The following is a 22,095-nucleotide window of genomic DNA, read 5'->3' as shown; positions in this document are numbered from 1 at the left end:
CCAGTACGGTTGGAGACAATAGGCTAGATCCACCGTCAGCTGATGCAAATTAGTGTTTTGATTTCAGTGGAGCTATCCTAATTTACACTAGCTGAGTATCTGGCCTAATAAGATCTTAGCAGATTGGTATATGAACTAAATTAACAATGCTCTTTTGATTATGAAATGTGGCCATATTTTCCGTAAGGCCTAATGACTTGATTTTTACCACAGGAAGACATCCTGAAGACTCCAGTGTAGCATGATGTCTGGGAAGAATGTCAAGAGAGAGAAAAATCCCCCATCTCCAAAGGTGAATAAAAAGGCACAAGTGAGTGACACACACATATTTGGAGGACCATACACTAAAATTTGCAAGGACTATACAGCCATCATTTTGATGAAATACAAGACCAGATATTTGGCTGGTGTACAGTGAGAATAGCTCCACTGAAATCTGCTCTTTTAACTATACATATAGTGTTGGGCATTGATTTTGTTGTCAGTGGACCAGGTTTGAGAGAATTATGTGTATACGTACATGCTCCTCTCTGGGGATCTTAGGAGGTGGGAGCAGAGCTGTGCCTCCAAGCAGAGAAGCTCTGGGATGTTCTCTTTTGTGAAGAGCTGATGCAGGCCGAATGCCTCAGGGAGATCTAGGGAAAGGAGCACGCTGAATAGCATTCCTAGCACCTGCTAGCATAAGTTTGCAATGGACTTGCTACCAGAAGGTCTTGGGCAAATAGTGAAGGTAGGGCCCTGGCCATCTCACCAACCAGTCTGGTCACAATCCCTCGAGTTGTACCGGTTGTGCTAGCGAGCCCTCTTCTCTTACTGCTGTTCACAGGAGCACCAATCTCGGCGTTCTGCCAGGGTCCCAAGTGGGTGCTCTGGAAGGGGGAGGGGGCCTCTGTCCCTGCACATCCCCAGCACACCTGCACTGGGCATGCCCAGATTTAGCTCTAACTGTTAATAGTCCCAGTGCATGTTATTTCATAACTTTGCTATTTTCCTGCTGTGTAGGAGGAATGCAATTAATTCTACATAGAAAATGCTTGAGTCTTCAGGCTCACTTTGGGTATCTGCTTTAAAAAAAAAAAATCTCTGTTTTGGTATTTGCAGTAACCATATGGTATTGTCAGTTCTTGTTAGTGCTCGTGGAAGGTGCTGGAATGACAGCCCTAGTGACTGAAATGCTTTTAGCCACAGAAGAGTTACCTGTGGGCACCAACAGCAGCAACATGTTTCCCCAGAAGGCCTTGCCAATGTATCCCAACCCTTTTCTGCAGGGACTGCCTCTCACGGTAAAACAGTCATTCAGTTTCTATGGCCATTCTGACCTAAGCCCCTCCAATGAGAGTGCTAACTAGAGAACCGATCCGTGACAGTCATGGTGTTCGCTTTTGTAAGGATGGACACCAGTCGGGGACTGGACAGCAATCCCAAGCTCATTTCACTTAGGCAGCTGAATAGTTAGTAGACGACGATAACCGGGGGCACTTCTGAAGGTTGCCTAACAGTCTTCGAACCCCTCACTGTGCAGCGTAATGCACTAGAACGAGTCTGTGCCCCCTTTCTGTAATGTCCCTCATCAGTTAGGAAGCTCATCAGAGAAGGGTGGAGAAAAAGCCACCAAATCTCCATACGAGCCTTCAAAGTTGGAGTTGTTTCGAAATTGAGAGAAATACCTTAAAATAATTATTGTCATATGAGCAGAGAGGCTTTCAGGCAGGGGATTGTGTGAGGCCAGTAAGTGCGGGAGTGGGTGGGGCAGGCTACAGGCTATTACAAGAGTGGGTGGAGCAGGCTACATGGCCTGCAATGTGCAGGAGGTCAGACTAGGTGATCACGATTGTTCGTTCTTACTTTAAAGTCTAAGTCTATGAACGGGATGGGCAGAGCCATGCTAGAGCTTTGGGGGCAGAAAAATGTGAGTGTCCTTTATAAAGTACTATTGGCTGGTATTTGACTTTTTTGTATGTACAGAAATGCCACGCTTTCCTTGTGTCAGAGATGGGTGGCTATACAGAGCTACTTTGTGTATCTGGGTCTACACATTGACAAGAGGTGCCTATCTGATACATTAGGCATCTCTGACGATAATTAAAAACACTAGTACCAATGGAATCAATACAAAGAGAAACCACAAAGCAAACTCACAAGACAAGAGTGATGAAATAGATTAAAAGGACTTCCCCATTTTCCCCATGCCTCACCCATCCCTTGAGCAATCATCCCTGCCTCACCAGCCCTCTTAAGAAGATGAGCCTTCCAAGATGTTCTGAATATCAACAGATTAGACTGTTCTGAACCAATTAGCTGGGAGGAGCAGGGCGCATTCCAAAGGGAAACGGTCCTCATGGAAAAGGCCCTGCCAGCTGCCTCACTGTCTCATCCTGAGGTGGAGGGGGTCTAGCTGAAGCACCTCCATACATTTCAACTGCAGCAGGGATGGCACAAGGAGGGAGATAGTCTCCCAACCAGACATGCTGAGACATGTGGGTTGTGTTCTTCAGAAAATATGGAATACACAGTTCTTTCCAATATTATGTATTTTAGTGTCTCACAGAGTGTCCGTCACTGTGGCAATCACTCTTTTTACTACAGATCTGTTTATAGCACACTGCTGCAAAAAAACTCCTGGCATAATGCTGTGTACCTGTGACATTCTCCACAATACAGTCTGGACCGTTGGACAGCTGTCCCCCGCCCCCCCGTGTCCCCCCTAGTTCTCTAGCCTGGGATGACTTTTACACTGCTTAGCTTCTACCCCTTGGTGCTATTCACACACAGCTTTTAGCATGAAAAACCATTCCACTGGATTATAGGAATGCTTCAAGCAAGCCACTCCTGAATTACATACAGGGTGACACCAGCAAATTCTTAGTCCTAGCCTGGCTGCCCAGAAATGTGCATCTTCTACTGCTCAGTACCCTCCTGGACAGTACAAGCTCATATGTAGTCTGTCATTTCAACAAAGGAAAACGATTATGCGCCAGCCTTGTTATTTCAAGTAGAAGTTCCCAAACACTTCAATCCTAATGTACAGTGGTTTAGATAAAACAAAATAAAACAAGTTTATTAACTCTAGAACGATGGATTTTAAGTGATTACAAGTGATGAGGCATAAAAGTCAAATTGGTTAAAAAAGAAAACAATGCAAGCTAATTCCTAACTTTACTAAGGTAATACTATAAAAGCAAAAAGGTCTATCTCACCATAAGCTGCAGTAAATTTCACAGGCTGGGTCTCCTTCCAACCTTAGACCCCTCCCCCTGTTCAGTGTCCTTCAGGAATTTGTTGATGCTGTGAGCAGAGAGATAGTAGGAGGACAGGTGATGTGGCAGTCACTGTCTCTCATTCTTATACTCCTCTCTCCTCTTTGAGGATTACCCTCCTCCCGCTGGGGTGCAAACATACAGGCTCCTGTATGCGTGCGGTTTGAACCGTCTCTGAGATAAAATGTAAATTTCTTATTTATACCTTCTTCAGTGCTGGAGAATGGCTGCTTAAGCTGGTGATCACTTTTTAACATCTTGCTGGTGTGCCAGTGTGTCTTTGTCTCTGAGAAACTGGTTTATGGGTGTTATCCAGAATTACAGCAGATTGCAGTAAGAATCATACAGTAGAAACTTATAACTTTACACATAATGATGCTACACATATTTCAACAGGATAATCATACTCAGCAGATTATGAATGTTCAAATGATACTTCAAGGCATACTTTGCACAAAATGTATCATAACCTTATAAAAGTGGTGAACATGGAGTACTGGGTGTCACAGTATCTCATCACTGACACTGTGCCTATATTTGTAGAGACTTTTTATTGAAACTGGAGGTCAAGTTCCTTCTTCCATTTATAAGCGCTTTTTTTTTTTAAATCAGAATGCAGAACACTCCTTGTGCAGTCAATATGAGGAAAAGGTTCGCCCCTGTATCGATCTCATTGACTCCTTGAGAGCCCTCGGAGTAGAAAAGGACCTGGCTTTGCCAGCAATTGCAGTGATTGGAGACCAGAGTTCTGGAAAAAGCTCGGTTCTAGAAGCCCTGTCTGGAGTCGCTCTTCCTAGAGGCAGTGGTAAGAACTTACCTCTCTGCTTTTCATGTCAGAAATCTGACATTTCCCTGGGTCACAGTGGTGTGTTATTCTGTAAGGGTGCTGGAGGACTGCTTTGAAATGGTGGGGAGAGGGGAGCCTGTGATCTGGGAGACTGAACATGGGGCTGGAAGGCAGAAAACCTGGGCTATGTTGTCAGCTCTGCCAAGGACTTCTCATGTGACCTTGTACAACTCACTTCACTTCCCTGATCTTCAGGTACCCCTTTCTTCAAAATGGGGATAACTGCAATATATTTATACACCTATGTAATGAGCTTTCAGTTCTTCAGATGAGAGCACGAAGAGCCTACTCTAGAGGTCCTTGAACTCCGGTGGAAAGACTACTATTGCAATGATCCCTACTACTGTGTAATTGCAAAGAAGTAGTAGTACGATACATGTTGAAAATAAACTAAGGACAATATGCTGGTATTTCAGTGGCTTCCAAAGAGGAGGGAAACGTGTTTCATTCTTCATACATGACTAGTGCTTTATGATTGTTTAATTTGATAGGTATTGTTACCAGATGTCCTTTAGAGCTCAAACTGAAGAAAGTTCATTACATACAGGAATGGAAAGGAAAAATTACTTACTTGGAGATAAAGCAAGAATTGAATGATCCTTCAGAAGTAGAAAAAGAAATAAGGAAAGATAAATGTAACCTGGGACGTCAATAACATACTTTGAATCTTGTATTTCCTTGTGGCCCTGATTCTGCAATGATGTCTGTGTGGGCACAGGAGTTTATTTCAGGATTGAGGCCTGCGTTTGCAATGGCATCATAAAAAGTGGGGATTTTTCACTCTTCTGTTCTGGATGTTTGTGCCTAGTTAAGACATTATCATCATTTATGCTTTTCTATAGCTCCATAAGTGTGCATAGTGCTTACAATAGGTAATATTTGCAAGCGGGTTCCCTGCTGAGCTGGCCAAATAACAAATTTATTGGTTCACTGGTGATTTTGGAAAAAAAAAAAAAAAAATCTTGTTTTGGGTCAAACTGAAAATTGTCAGTGAATTGGAAAAAAAAATTGTTTCAGGTCAAATAAAACATTTCATTTCAACCAACTCGAAACTTGTTTATTTGATATCAGCCATTTGAATGGTTTTGAAATAAAATGGAAGTTTGTTTTGTTTTGAAATTTGTTTTACATATTTTTAGCTGAAACTATTTTGTGAAATTGACATGAATTTGTGAAATGTTTTGGTGTCACCAAATCTACATTTCTCGCTTAAAAAAATGTGTGAAAAATTTCACCCAGCTCTACTCTGTGCTTCAAACCAGACATACACTTATGCTGGATGCTGACAGATTAGCAGCAAGCTTGTGGTTTAGCACTCCACTGTTCTTTGGGGCTGATATTTGCTATTCCCTGTGCCAAGTCTTGGATATTGTTGTCCTTTACAGTATAAAAAATGAAGACTGATCTTTATTATTTTATACTATATTTATAAATCTTCTTTCAAAGCTAAAATGAAGGGATAACTTTTCTGTAGAAATAAATTTAGCAATAGGTTTTTTCTTCATCCACATCATTTTCTAGTCTAAATGCCATGACAAGCGTCTAATCTTTGCTTTTGTGTCTCCTTCCTCTAGCCCAGGATGCAATGGCTGGTGAAGAAGTGGGCATTAGCCAAGAATTAATTTCCCTAGAAATTAGCTCCCCGAATGTTCCAGATCTGACACTGATTGATCTGCCAGGGATTGCGAGGGTGGCTGTGGGGAATCAGCCAAAAGACATTGGAAATCAGGTAAAGTATGTAGGAATTCTGGGCTGGGAAACTGGTAACTGATGGCAAAAAAGATTAGGGTGTCTTGATCTGCATAATCTTCTGTTTAATAATGGCACAGAACAGACAGATATGTAATTTCCCGAGAAGAAGTAAGATATAACAAACAAGGGGTTTAGTGGAGGAAGTGCTAGCATTGAGAAGGATGTGCCATATACAAAAAGGGGGAAAACTCTAGATTCTGTAGACAAGAATGTTTGTTTGAAAATGTCTTTGTGCTCTAATGGAACTGCGTGTGTGCGTGCATGTGCGTTCGTTCACCCTACAGAGGTTTCAGCGGAGCTGGTTACAGGGATTTTTGGCCCCCAGGAAGGTCATTTTTCCAGGCACCAATCCTGCTATCTTTCCTGCCCATCCCCATTAATCCTCCTCCATCTTTCCTTTTTATTTTCCCTCCTTCCCTCTCCCTATTCTATTCTATTCTATTCTAATTGAAGGAGAAGGTGTTTGTTAGATTTTCTGTCCATTCAAAATCTCCCTTGGACTCACAGCATCTGATCTTTACATCCTTAGTGGTGTCCCAAAAGTTGACTCTGCATTTCTGGGGAAGAAAGAAGGATGCTCTAGAAAGCTTGTCCGATTCAAACAATGATGAGGACGATAGTCAGTCTGCAGAAATTACTTTCTTTGGCTTTACTGAAATTTTTGATCTAGTGTTTTTATTTTTGTAATGACCCTCTGACATTTACACTAAGGCAAATGTCTTCTCATTGTCTCTTTCAAAACAATATTTTAAATGCATGGGAAAAGAAGGTGCACATCTGAAAATGGCATGCTCAGGGCTTCCTTATGCCCCAGCAACCCCTGAGAGTCATGGTCCTCTGAGGCCATGGGCATCTGGCATAAAATAGAGCAACTCTGAGGCTACCCTAATTTACGCTCAGTATCAATCCACTGACTACCAGCCCTAAGACTGAGGGGATACACAAGTGTGTTAAACTCATTTGCACACATCCACTTCCTGAGCAGCAGCTCAGGATCTGGGCCTAAATGTTATATTGTGAGACTTGTTGTCTTTAAGTTTTCAGTAGCATCATAAAAAGCTAAAATTTGATGTTGCTTAATCATTCCTAATTTAGTTCTAAGTATACCTGCTTGGACTTGTAAACCTATTACAATAAAGACCATCATAAATGTTATTCTGTGCTTTTAAACAATGTTGTCCAAGTTGGTCAAATGCAGTATGTTTACATATGTTTATTAACACGTTTAATTTTACCTTTAGATGATAAGATTTCAGGCTGTATTGTGTTCTTCTGAAATTCTAGTGTAACTTTTCGTCCCATAGTCACATCTGTAATACTAATGACACGCTATCAAATCTGACCACGATTTTTGCAGTACTGGACCCAAACCACTGAACCATTAAGTTCTATCCCGTGCCTCTGGCATTACTCAGTGCTTTGAGGAAAGTGAAAAAACACCATAATGCACCTTGGCAATTATGCAGTCGGCATAACCATATTAGGAGGTGGGGGGGCGGGTAGCTAAATAAATTCCTTTGAAAACTATGAAATCTGGAAGAACCAAACCTACCACTTGTAATAGGACTTACCTACCATAGCCTATGTGAAGTAATAAACTTTTATTACTTTTCTTATTTCATTACAGATCATAAATCTAATTAAAAAGTATATTTGTAAGCAACAAACTATAAATCTGGTAGTTGTACCAAGTAATGTGGATATTGCAACTACAGAGGCCCTAAGAATGGCTAAAGAGATGGACCCTAAGGGGGAGAGAACTCTAGGTAATTAAAGGTACATATATTTAAAAAGAAAATGGGATTGGGTTGTGCGAAAAGTCATTGTACTTGCAAAGAATGTTTATTACTAAATACTGGAGAGGTTGAGCATTTTCTACCAGTTACCCAGGTGGCTAAAAGACTCATAGGAAAGCAGCAAAGGAACGAGAGATTTGTATTTTGGTGATGGGCTTGCTATCATTTGAAATCCACACAGGATTTTCCTATCAATGCTTCATTTCAGAATCTGAATTTCAGACCAACAAAAAATCACAAATGCTTTAGGGGAAAATGGCTAAAGGAGTGACCAACCCCTTCCCCTGAATTTATGAGTGTTATCCTATTCCGTTAAATGTTCCTGCAATTGTCTGTTCTGATACTTTGTGAGCCTAGAATCATTTGGGAGTCATTTCTTTTAATGACTCTCCAGGGAGAATATACTCATGTGGAAATCCTTTCCTGGGCACTCCATGGCACTTAGGCCCTCACAAGTTCTTTAAAATATATAGTGTAGTATATAGAAATCTATGGAAAGAGGACATAGGTGCAAGTGTGCTACATTCATAGTGCATTAATAAGGTAGTAAACATCAAGTATTCAAAAAGATGTATATTAGACAGTGGGTCAGATCCTCAGTTTCAGTAGAGCTACTCCAATTTATACCAGTTGAGGATTTGGCCCTGTGTGTGGATAATGATATACACACACACATACATTCCCAGACTAAAACTATGTTAAGATGGAGTTCAGGTTGGGTGAATAGATCAGTAATTTATAGCAAGTAAAGATTACACTGGTGTCATTATCCAAAAACCAAGCATTATAAACCAAGGAAATTCAGAGATAAGGTTAAACTCAGAAGAAATACAAATATGTTAGGGTATGGAAATTCACAGGTAAGGCACCCAAACAACCTTAAATCTGATCTGTAGTGACGCCATGGAAAAGCTATATGGTTATGACTGAGGCATTTTAGTGTCCCCAGATTAGATTAAACTGATTTTTAAAGACACATTAGAATTTGTCTTTTTTTCTTTCATGGTGAAAACTCTGTTTTGTTCCTTTACTGAGATTATTCAGGATATCAGATAATGTGACACTAAGTGTTAAATGTCTTAAGGACCCATTTTAAAATAATTTTAATTAATCAACTAACCAATTTGCTTGTAAATTCTTTTAAAAGAGAGAGTAAATGCTGAGATTTTGGGGGGGAAAGATATGAAAAATACAGCATATATAATGAAGTAATTAGATCCCTGTTATAAATGCAAAAGGCAACTCAGTCCTAACTGTGGAAGCACGAGTGGTGCTTCCATCTACAAAGTGTGTCACCTCTCTAAATACAATCATTCTTTTGTTACTTCACAGGGATTCTCACAAAACCTGATTTGGTCGACAGAGGAACTGAGAGCAATGTCGTTGACATCGTCCGAAATCTCAGTGTCCCCATAAGGAAGGGCTACATGATTGTTAAATGTCGTGGGCAGCAGGACATCCATAACAACTTGACACTGGCCTCTGCAATTCTTTGAGGAGCATGAATATTTTAGGTAGCTTTAAAATCAATACACACTGAATATTGAACAGTTTTTTCCCTGTTACGAGTTTAAAAAAGAAATCACAGAAAAGTTAGTAAATGCATGCCCTTATACATCTATGCAATGGTTAAAGCCAGTCATTGGGATACATTATGAGCAATAGCATAGCTAAGAGGGGAGCAGGGGGAGCGGTCATTCCTCCACTGAGCACAAGTGGCGCCTTTTTAATTTTTTGTCAACTTTTTAAATTTCTACTCATCCGGTGGTGCTCCGGGTCTTCGCCAGTCAGTCCGGCACAATGGGAGAGCTTTCATTTTTGTCTCCAGAGCCAGATTTGTAGTTGCTCTCAGCTGTTATTGGAGGAATAGGTGCCAACTTTCCCTGGCGCCGGTGGGTGCTCGCGCCTCCCGGCCCCGCCCCAACTCCACCCCTTTCCTGCCCCTGCCCTGCCCCCATTCCAACCCCTTGTCCAAAGTCCCCGCCCCAACTCTGCCCCCTCCCTGCCCCTATTGGACCCCTCCCCAGCCCTGCCTCTTCCCCAAGTGTGCCGTGTTCCCCCTCTTCCTCCTCCCTCCCAGCGCTTGCTGTGCAAAACAGCTGTTTTGCGGCAGCAAGCACTGGGAGGGAGGGGGAGAAGTGGGACGCAGTGCGCTCAGGGGAGGAGGCGGAGGTGAACTGAGGCGGGCAGGGGAGCTGCTGGTGGGTGCAGAGCACCCACCAATTTTTCCCCGTCGGTGCTCCAGCCCCGGAGCACCCACGTAGTCGGTGCCTATGGTTGGAGGGAGTGCCACCACTGATGGCTATCTGCTGAGGAGGCTTTCTCTCTAGTTCCATTAATCTCTTTGATAGCTCCATCATTCCTGAGGATCACAGATGCTGTAGAGGGTCTTTGTCACAGATAAAGTTTTCTGAGAACGCCTATTCCATTTTATTTCTCCAAAAATTCATGCTGGAAATGTGTTGTTTGCATGTTTGCAAGAAATAATTTGACCATTTTGAATACTATTAGTAAGTGTATATAGCTGGCCAGATCGGTCAGTTTCTGTACTATAGTGTATGAAGTATTCTGGAATCCTTTGGGATGAAGGAAGGAATTCTTTGGGATGATATTTATTTATTTATTATATTCTTTCATCTCTTTTAGTATTCTTTTGGAAGAAAGAAAAGCTACTATCCCACTTTTGGCAGAGAGACTTACGCAGGAACTGATAGAGAACATTAATGTAAGTTAGCAAACTTGGGCTATTGGCTCTTTAAAGAACTATTTGGTGAAAACACAAAAGATCAAATGTTGTTTGGATCTTTTGCCAAGATATTTATTTAAGCTGTGTAGTAGCAGGTCAAAACTTTCTGAAATCTTAACTAGCTTGTAGAAAATAAATATAAAGGAGACCTTTTCTCATAAATTAATATTTTTAGCTAATAGTTTACCATAAAGCAATTTACAGATCTTTAAGAAGCATTAGGTGTGTCAGGGTTCCTTCCCCACTCTGAACTCTAGGGTACAAATGTGGGGACCCGCATGAAAGACACTCTAAGCTTATTTTTACCAGCTTAGGTTAAAACTTCCTCAAGGCACAAAGTCTTTGCCCTTAGATTAGGTAAAACGCTGCCACCACCAAGTGATTTAACAAACGATCAGGGAAAGGACTACTTGGAGTTCCTATTTCCACAAAATATCCCCCCAAGCCCTTACACCTCCTTTCCTGGGGAGGCTTGAGAATAAACAAGATGAGCACAGACCAGCCTTGGATTTTTAAGACCCAAAAACCCAGTCAGATTCTTAAAAATCAGAACTTTATTAGGAGAACAAAAAAACATAAGAGAACAACTCTGTAAGATCAGAATGGGCGATAATCTTACAGGCAGTCAGATTCAAAACATAAAGAATCCCTCTAGGCAAAACCTTAAGTTACAAAAAGACACAAAAACAGGAATACACATTTCCTCCAGCACAGTGAATTTCACAAGCCAAAACAAAGAAAACATAACACATATACTAGCTAGATTACTTACTAACTTTACAGAAGTTGGAGGGCTTGCATCCTTGATCTATTCCCGGCAAAGGTATCACACAGGCAGACAAAAGCCTTTCCCCCCCCCTCCAGATTTGAAAGTATCTTGTCCCCTCATTGGTCATTCTGGGTCAGGTGCCAGCCAGGTTACCTGAGCTTCTTAACCCTTTACAGGTAAAAGGACTTTGCCTCTGGCCAGGAGTGATTTTATAGCACTGTATACAGACAGGTGGTTACCCTTCCCTTTATATTTATGACAAGGTATATTTCTCTATGTATCCCCTGATTTAAACTGGGGATTAGGAGATCCATACCAGTTTTATGTCAATGCCTTGTAAATCATGCCACAACTACCTAATTTCCTTCCTTGACAGTGTTACTGGCATAGTGGATAGGGAAGAAGCAGTAGATGTGATATACCTTGATTTTAGCAAGTCTTTTGACACAGTCCCACGTGACATTCTCATATGCAAACTAGGGAAATGTGGTCTTGATTAAATTACTATAAGGTGGGTGCACAATTGGTTGAAAGACCATACTCAAAGAGTACTTATCAATGGCTTGCTGTCAAACTGGAAAGGCATATCTAGTGGGGCCCCACAGTGGTCAGTCCTGGGTCCAGTACTAGTTAATATTTTTGTTAATGACTTGGGCAGTGGAGTAGAACGTATGCTTATAAAATCTGTGGACGACAACAAGCTGGATGGAAGGGGTTGCAGGAGGACAGGATGCAGTGGTTCTCAAACTTTTGTACTGGTGACCCCTTTCACATAGCAAGCCTCTGAGTGCGACCCCGCCTTATAAATTAAAAAAATGTTTTTATATATTTAACACCATTATAAATGCTGGAGGCAAAGCGTGGTTTGGGGTGGAGGCTGACAGCTCGCAACACCCCATCTAATAACCTGGCAACCCCCTGAGGGGTCCCGACCTCCAGTTTGAGAACCCCTGAAATTCAAAATGACCTTGATAAATTAGAGAATTGGTCTGAAATCAACAAGATGAAATTCAATGAAGACAAGTGAAAAGTATTTTATTTAGGAAGGAAAAATCAAATGCATAACTGCAAAATGGGAATCACCGGCTCAGAGGTAGTACTGCTGAGAAGGATCTGGGGTTACAGTGGATCACAAACTAAATATGAGTCAACAATGTGATGAAGTTGCAAAAAAGGCTTAAATCATTCAGTGGTGTATTAACAGGAGTGTCATATTTAAGACATAGGAGGTAATTGTCCCTCTCTACTTGGCACTGGTGAGGCTGGAGTTCTGTGTCCAGTTCTAAACACCAAACTTTAGGAAAGATGTGGACAAATTGGAGACAGTCCAGAGGACAGCAACAAAAATGATAAAAGGTTTAGAAAACCTGACCTATGAGGAAAGGTTTTAAAAAAAAAACTGGCCATATTTAGTCTTGAGAAAATAATAGTGAGGAGAGACCTGGTAGCAGTCTTCAAATCTGTTAAGGGCTGTCATAAAAAGGACTGTTATCAGTTGTTCTCCATGTCCAATGTAGGTAGGACAAGAAGCAATGGGCTCAATCTGCAGCAATGGAGATTTAAGTTAGCTATTAGGACAAACTTTATAATTATAATGATAGTAAAGTTCTGGAACAGTTTCCAATGGAGGTTGTGGAATTACCATCATTGGAGGTTTTTAACAACAGGTTGAACAAACACCCGTCAGGGGTGGTCTAGGTTTACTTGGTCCTGTCTTAGCACAGAGGGCTGGACTTAATGGCTTTGCAAAGTCCCTTCCAGCCCTACATTTCTATGATTCTATTATTTTTCCCTCACAGAAATCACTACCAACTTTGGAAAATCAGATAAAGGACAAACTCCGGGTGGCAAACAACAAGCTACAAAAATATGGCAAAGGTGTGCTAGAATCAGTGGAAGAGCAGATGCTCTTCCTAGTAGATGTGAGTATAAATATGGATCTGGTAACTCATGTGAATAAAAACTGTTGGTTAGCATTTGGAATTGTGTGGATATTTCAAGTTGGTCTCTTTTTCTACGCTGCATACTCAGTGTGTTGCTTCATGAAATCACTAACTACAGACACATCCACATGCACTTTTCTTAACATAGAAGAATTAGACCATGAGCATTACCCTTAATTCCCGCTCTTCATAAATCCAGAATATATACTCACCAATAAAATAAACCACATTAAAAATAAAATTGTTCCTGTTTTATCAATGTCAGCTTTGATACTACAATAGGTGAATTACATTTGGTTGCATTAATTATATCAATGCACTGAAAGTTGCTGGTAATAGAAGATGCTGTATTAGGCAAAGGCATAATAGAAATCAAGAATAAGTAGTCCTATTCCATATTTACAAGGCCATAATATTTTGCACAAAATTAAAGTGATTTTTAAAAGCAACACTGTTTTCCACCTGTATTCTGACCAGCCCAGATAATCCCATACTACCGCTTCACAGACACAACTCGAACAATCCCAATGGTGTGCAGTGAGTAGGGATCGGGGATATGCGTTAAAACAGAGGTTCTCAAACTTTAAATCTGGCGGGGCCATATTTTAATACACAGACTGCCTTGTATATCACTTTCACTCACATTCAGAATAACACAAAATTCTGCTACAGTAATTGCTTACATGGAAAAACAATATTAGGGAAGCATTCAATGTATTTTTAGTTTCTTTTGATGAAATTTAGCTGCCGGAAACAAGGAGAATTATTGTTATTCATTTATATTACCGGAGCATCTAGAACAGCCCAAATTGAGATCAAGACCTCATTAGGCTAAGCACTGTACATACACAGATTAAAAGATATTTGCTTCCCAGAAGAGCTTGCAACCAAAATAGACAAGGCAAACAAAGGATGAGAGGGAAACACAGAGAAATGAAGTGACCTGCCCAAGACCACACAGCAAGTCAGTGGCAGAGCTGGGAATAGAACCCTAGGTCTCCTCCTGAGTCTTTGCCCTAGTCACTGAACCTCAGTGTCCTGAGACCAACAGCAGGTCACAGGCCACACAGTCTGAGCACTAATGTGTTGAAATACACAGCCTATGAGCTCTGACTGCCTCTCAGAATGTCACTTCCACAGCTACAGACAACCTGCAGAGTTTGAATTCCATAGTTTTTCAGGGAGCAGTGTGTAACATTTGCTCCAGCATTTCCCCTCCCTGCTGCAAAGTTTGGGTTATGTATCATTGCAAACAGCTCAGGGTCTGAATTCAGCCCCTGAGTTGTTTGGCAATTTCCTGTCTCTTTACAGAAACTCAAACTCTTTAACCAGGACATCATGAATTCAGTGCAAGGAGAAGAAATCGTAGCTGATAAAACAAAACAAAGACTATTCACAGAAGTTCGCAAGTTCTTTAATAAATGGGAAGCCAATGTTAATAACAGTACACTGAGAGGTAAGCACCAAATGTTGGCACTTGACCTGAAAGTTGTTCTGCGCTGACAGACATCTGTGAGTGCCCAGAGCCCTAGTGAAATCAATGGGGCTCCATACAGATGCAAAGGTCTGCTTGCATGGACCAGCTTGTTCTTGTTGGGGGCCCTTATCCATCATTAGAGATTAGTCCAAAGGGCACATTCCATATCTAGATCCAAGCCTATGTAAATTGTGCGGGTGTTCAAGTATAGAGTTTGGTGTGACCCAGTCACTACTTTTAATGATTTCTACTCTCACAGTTCTGTTCTACCTGAAGTTGTACCAGCCCTAAAAATTAAGGCTAATGAAAGTAAATCCTTGCAGTGATACACGTTTGGTTCCTGGATTGTTTCAAGCTGTTTGTTTCCATGACTGTTAGCAAGTTGATTTACCAGAGTCATAGACACAAATCAAAATTCTGAAGTACTGCAGGTAGTGTATTTGCTAATACTTCTCCAGGAATGCCAGCTTGCTAAATTGCCACAAGAACTCCTCGTTCTTTCAGCTTGCTAAAGGTAACACAGCCTGTTAAAAGAAAAGGAGTACTTGTGGCACCTTAGAGACTAATAAATTTATTTGAGCATTAGCTTTCGTGAGCTACAGCCCACTTCATCGGAAAAGTGACTGTGAATCTCTCTGCATGCTAAACAACAACGTTATTGTAATGTCAAATTTGAGATGATAAGCTGTGTTTTCAAAATGGTCAAATGGAATTAGGTACCCAAGTGCCTTAGGCCCCTTTGATATCTCAGCCTGTTACACAGAACTCAGACAATTCAGAGATCCTTCCTGCAGTGACTTTAACTCTGCCCCCTCAAATATCTACAGGACTACAGGCAGTCTTGTTAACCAGTCACAGAGTGTACATACAGTAATCCAACAAGTCAAAACTTTATCTCTGCAATCTTCATATTCCTTACGCTAACCAGAGTATTGCTGTAGCTGTTCTGCATCCAAATAGACACATGAGAACTAAGAAATAGCTTTGGGCCCTTATTAAATCCAGGCCTTTTCACATAGATTTTAGTATAAAAACAAACACATCTCGAATTATTAGAAATAATGGTGCTGTTGTTTTAATTGCTGTAGTAAAAGAAATTATGAAAGAAGAAGTGTGGGGCTTTGAAAATCACTATCGTGGAAGAGAGCTCCCAGGGTTTGTCAATTACAAGACATTTGAGGCCATTGTGAAACAACAAATTGTACTGCTGAAATCACCATCTATCAAGATACTGAAGACAGTGACTGGTGAGTTTCATTCACTTAGTTTGCCATAAACTTTGACCATATTCATCTAGCTGCTTTTATAACCACTTAGCTTTAATTCATATGGCAAGTTTTTAGGGGGCAGATGAGTTTTGGGGCTGGAATCAGAATGATGGTACTTACAACTTGTGGAGTGTAGCTAACTGGTAAAATATTGAAATATTCAGTCCTCCACGTACTGCTTCAGATCAAATATATAAATGCAAATGTTTTCACTGAGACCATAAATACCAAATCGTATTTTAAATGTAGGTAGGAGAATAGTATAGATTAAAGAGTTATCACTAAACTACATCAAATTTAAGTAACAATATATTGCTACAAACGGTGGAAGTATGATACAGATAATTTTGGTGGAAGTGTCAAATTCATTTTACTCTGTTTCGTGCAAGTGCCATTACGATCTCCACAGGACCCATGGACTCAATATGATTCTAGTTGCAGTGTTACAAGTCTTCCATACCCAGGCTCCAAATCCCCAAATGGATTGGAATACTCAAGTGTTTAAAGATAAGAATGTGTTTACAATGTTTTGCTAGACCAGGGCCTCAAAGGCGAATGAACTGAAAATACTTAAAGTTTATTAAGTTTAAATATTTTTATTTAACTGATTTGCAAGTGAAAACATTTTTTACCACTTGGAACACAAAATAATACACATCACAAAATAATGCATATCACAAAACCATCACCCACACAGAATAGAAATACGCAAACCATGAAGCTTTCAAATTAAAACATTATTTAAGCTACAGCTGAACCCAATTTGTTAATGACTCATACAGTTCTTATATTTATACTGCTGACATGAAATTATAGTTATTCCTCCTTTGTCTTTTTAGAGCTTGTACAAGAAACTTTTACTGAAATTGCCATGCAACACTTCGAGAATTTTTTCTATCTTTTCAGAGCAGCTAAGGTAAGGGGCTATTTATGGCCGTGGTTCTCAACTGGGGTACATGTAACCCTGGGGGTACGCAGAGGTTTTCCAGGGAGTACATCAGCTCATCTAGATATTTGCCTAGTTTTACAACAGGCTACATAAAAAGCATTAGCAAAATCAGAACAAACTAAAATTTCATATAGACAATGACTTGTTTATACTGCTCTATATACACTGAAGTACTTTTCACACAACGCACCGTCAACCTGTGTAACTCTTTGCTAGAGGATGTTGTGAAGGCCAAAACTATAACAGGGTTCAAAAAAAGAACTAGATAAATTCATGGAGGATAGGCCCATTAATGGCTATTAGCCAGGATGGGCAGAGATGGTGTCCCTAGCCTCTGTTTGCCAGAAGCTGAGAATGGGTGACAGTGGATTGATCACTTGATGATGACCTGTTCTGTTCATTCCCTCTGGGACACCTGACATTGGTCACTGTTGGAAGACAGGATACTGGGCTAGATGGATCTTTGGTCGACCCAGAAGGGACATTCTTATGTTCTTAAATATAAGCACAATATTTATATTCAAGTTGATTGATTTTATAATTATATGGTAAAAATGAGAAAGCAATTTGTCAGTATTAGTGTGCTGTGACACTTCTGTATTTTTACATCTGATTTTGTAAGCAAATAGTTTTTAAGTGAGGTGAAACTTGGGGGTACCCAAGACAAATAAGACTCCTAAAAGGGGTACAGTAGTCTGGAAAGGTTGAGAACCACTGATTTATGGTATCTACATCATCATTAATGGCATGTGCTTAGAACTGTCTTAACTCTTGGTCAATCTATTATCTAACTGTATAACTTCCCACTGATTGATAAAATGTCTACCACTGTATTCAGTGAATGGTGTAGAGCAGGGGTTCTCAAACTTTTGTCCTGGTTACCCCTTTCACACAGCAAGCCTCTGAGTGTGACCCCCCCCTTATAAATTAAAAAAATGTTTTTATATATTTAACACCATTATAAATGCTGGATGCAGAGCGGGGTTTGGGGTGGAGGCTGACAGCTCATGTCCCCCATTGTAAAAACCTCACAGTCCCTTGAGGGGTCCCAATCCCCAGTTTGAGACCCCCTGATGTAGAGTATAAAGTTACATAGTGAAGCAATAGATATATAAAAGTGAGGGTGCTGAACAATAATGCCATGAGCTTGAGGGCATGGGGCCTGATTCTGATCTCACGTAACTGGTTTTACACAAGTGTAACTTCACAGGCCTCCATAGAGTTACTCCAGAATTACGCTGAGACCAGAATCACAGTTAAACTCATGAAGTTCCACTGGGTGCATAGTTTGTGGGACTTCAGTTCCCTGATTGCTGTCAAAGGGGGAATTGGTGGGACAATCTTCACGTGTAGGCTGGCAGTTAGCCTGTCCTGTGAGGTCTTGCCTTAGGTATACAGAGCACAATTAGCGGAGACCTTGACTTTCATTTAGTTTAAAGCAAAATTGTTTGTTAATAAATAGGTTAATTTGGTCATTAAACTGATGCATAATTTAATCATAGAGGAGATTCCTGACTCTGAAGGTGTCACAGAAACTTGGGTGGAGGGTACCACTGCCGCTTTGCCAGCTCAGTTCACCCCAGCTGCATTCTCAGTATGGTCTGAAAGGCTCAGGGTGGTGGTATAGCTTCATTCTTCGCATTTGACTTCAAAACTGGGAATCTCCCTGCTCCTAAGTGTTTGTTGTGGGATGAGCTTAACCTAGTAACAATATGGGGGGTTCAGAGTAGTCTATTGCCCCTCTGCATTCCAGCCAAGCTGACTACAGCTTTCTGCAGCCTGCGAATGAAATCATTGAGGCTTGTTGTTCTGGGTAGCTTTGATGTCTACGCAGAGGAAAGCTGTATTGAGTCATCTTGGTATCTCATGTCTGCCTTGACAATCAGAGATACAATGTAGGTTGTTTCTGGATCTATGCTTAGAGTGGAAAATGCTCTACAGCTGTTTTTTGAGCAGAGGTTGATGATTCAGTGAGTGTCTAATAACACCTTTGTCATGGTTGGACCGTTTGCCTCTACAGACTGAGGTCAGTGCTGACTGTGGCTTCTTTTGGGAAAGTAGATAGATTTGGATGGATGCTTAAGAGTCATGAGTTGCTTTATAAATTGTTGGGTGGTATTGGGTCTGCTCTATTTATTCTTCTTCTAATTTTAAATCATAGAATAGAATTGAAGACATAAAACAAAAAAAAGAGGAGGAAGCTGAAACTGTAATTGCCAATCAGTTCAAAATGGAACGCATCGTTTACTGTCAGGACAGTCTTTACAGTGAAGATTTACAGGAAACTAGGAAAACTCATGGAGCCCTTCCTCTTGGTGTTGCTGTTACTCAAGTTAAGTCTCTTGCATCTCAAAAACAGCATTCCATTGATGAAATGGCTTATCACTTGAATGCATATTTCAAGGTGAGTTTCTTGTCCATGTATTTCCCCCCATCAGTTCTACTTTATAGAACATAAGTACCTGGGGGAAAATGTACAGCTGAAATTTAAGGAGGGGGTGATTCCTTTACTCGTAACTTTTTTTTTTTTTAAAGAAAGTAGTATGCTTCGAGTAAATACTAGATTAACAGTACTGAACACAGAAGACCTTTATGGACAACAAATGTTCAAATATTCCTAGTTGTAGTCATTGCTTTTTTGGCACTTGTTCCCGTTACTGTTCACAATTTGCAGTAAGCTATGGAATACCCTCTTGCTGCCAGGTGTAATAGTGTGCCCTATTACTAGGAGTGTTGTAACACTGAGAAGTCATAACCACAACATGAAAGGGAGTTAATTAACTATACTTTTCTATTCCCAGCCTAATAGCTAGAAAGCCTCTCAGTGGAATGATCAGTTGTAAAATTGCAGGACCTTATTTTCTGTGTTTCTCTCATACATCCTTGACTATTGATACATCATCCTATTGATGATCTTCTTTTCTCTTAGGGTGCAGGCAATCGTCTCTCCACTCAAATTCCTTTGATTATTCAGTCCTATGTCCTCCAGGACTACACTGAAAAGTTACAGAATGAAATGTTGCAACTTTTGCAAGATAAAGATCAGTTTGATATTCTTCTTCTTGAGAAGAAAGATGCTGTCACTGAAAGGAAAAATTTGAAAGAACGAATTAAGCGTCTGACACAAGCTCAACAACGCTTAGCAAAGTTCCCAGGTTAAAGCAGATGTGCTAAGCAATACCACTTTTCTTTAATTCTCTTCTGTGTGAGTTAGTTAACCAAGACCTAAATATTCAGTGGGAACTGTTGGGTACTCAGGAAAACCTTTACTCTTGAAAATCGGGCCACTTATTACATGTCTAAATATGGATTTTGGTGCCTAACTTTAAGCTCCTGTTTTTGAAAATCCTGGCCCCTGTGACCCATTCATCTCTAATTGGGACTAGCCTGCATACATGGGCGGTGAGTTCTATGGGCCTGTGGTGTCTGGGCACCAGGAATATTCCTGGTGCCCAGGCACCACAGGCCTGGCTCCAGCACTGTGTGAGGCCGGGTCTCCCTCGGCCTCGCCTTCTGCCCCCGGGCACACACCTCCTCCCCCGTGGGTCCCCCGGGCCATTTAAAACAGCCTGGGGCCCTCACTCAGCACCAGCAGCGCAGCAGAGCTGAGCGGCTTCCTGCCTGCTTGATCCACATGGCTGCTGGCCCCGCCCTGCGGCCCCTGGGCAGGGTGGGTCTGTGTCCTGCCCCAAGCGCCCCTGCAGCCAATGGGAAGCTGTAGGGGCAGTGCCTGGGGGTAGCAGCACACGGAGACCCCCAGTCTGCCCTGCCTAAGAGCCCTAGGTAAGCTCCATACCCCTCCACCCCTTCCCAGAGCCTGCACCCCTCACCTCCTCCTGCACCCCCATCCTCTGCCCCAGCCTGGAGCCTGCACCCAGCACCCAAACTCCATCCCAGAGCCTGCACCCCAGACCCCCTCCCCCACCCAAACTCCCTCCCAGAGCCCAATCTCTCACCAGACCTGCACCCCAATCAGCTGCCCCAGCCCAGGGCCTGCACCCCAGATCTCCTCCCTCCACCCAAACTCCCTCCCAGAGGCTGAGGCAGGCCGGGGGTAGAGTTTGAGGGGGGCAGGCTCTGAGCGTTCTGGGCACTACCAAAATTTTTAAAAACCTGCTGCCCCTGCCTGCATAGGGGAGAGGGGAGCCCTTCAAATTTCAGTGTGTGGAGTTCCTTGTGGATTGTCCTATCTTCAGGGGGAAAGAAGAGTTCCCTTGTAACACTGGACACCCTGGAACCCTGACGAGAGCTGAAAAAGCGTTGTTCTAAGTCAGCCATAAAAATGTGGCATACTGTGGGGCCATGCAGGTACCCATAGCAGTGCCGCTGATTTGAAGGTATAACATTTCTCACCCATAACTATTTCACATTTGGGGACAATGTATACCTTATGCTCTAATAAATTTGCTAGTCTCTAAGGTGCCACAAGTACTCTTTTTCTTTTTTTAATATATTTTGGCAGTCATCTGGGGATTTTAATGAAAATTCTTTTACATAAGCAGGATGAAATGTCTGACTTTATTCAGCACATTGCCTCATTCTGTAATATTGCATCCTCGAGTGCAACATGCTTCTGTAAGGCATCACATTAATGTGAGATGTCTTGAGATAGCCTTTCCATGCATGATACACAAAGACATCTGCACCTACTGTGGACATTGGAACTATTGGTTCCCAGAGTAAAATACTGAGGTCGAGATGTTTTGGGTAGAGAATCCTTGACAGTGATCGCGCAGAAGAAATCAGAATATGTCCAAATCTGACAACGCTCAGAACATTGCAAAACTCTTCATCTTCCAAAAGTCTTCCTGCATGAGAAGAAACTAGGCATTAAGGATGGATTGTGTAAACTGGCAACTCAAGATTATTGTGTGTGATTACAATGTGGGGAATTCGACTCCCACTTGTCCTTTATTTTATTATGCCCCCAGTGTCTATGGTTACAAACTAGTACACAGTTACCTGGCTTCATGAGAGCCCCACTTGACTTGTGATTATAAGTCCTTTTCCTACTTTGGGCTGTGTCTTTAGTTGTAGTGAGAGCAAATTTACAGGTTGTCTTCAGCCTGTCATGGTGAGCTTTGACCCAGTCATCCAAACTGGTCACGTCATCTTCTTCAGGGCCCTCTCTGTTCAGAATATCTAATGGCAACCTGGGATCTCTCCCGAACATGAGATAAAAAGGAGCATAACCAGTTGATGAATGGATTCGGCTGTTATAGGTCAACACCAACTCAGGGAGATGTTCCTGCCAGGCTTGCTTCTTTTTTGGGAGGGAGTGAACTTAGCCT

The 22,095-nt window shown here is 41.5% G+C and overlaps 1 pseudogene; it reads left to right on the top strand.

The window, feature by feature from the left end:
* Window positions 1-209: 209 nt before the first annotated feature.
* LOC119843397 lies at window positions 210-20,559 on the top strand (annotated as a pseudogene).
* The last annotated feature ends 1,536 nt before the right edge of the window (window positions 20,560-22,095 follow it).

This window comes from Dermochelys coriacea, chromosome 1 (genome assembly GCF_009764565.3).
Source record: "Dermochelys coriacea isolate rDerCor1 chromosome 1, rDerCor1.pri.v4, whole genome shotgun sequence".
NCBI classification, from domain to species: domain Eukaryota; kingdom Metazoa; phylum Chordata; order Testudines; family Dermochelyidae; genus Dermochelys; species Dermochelys coriacea.
Note: the sequence above shows the minus strand (reverse complement) of the source record. Positions and strands in the feature narration are given on the sequence as shown.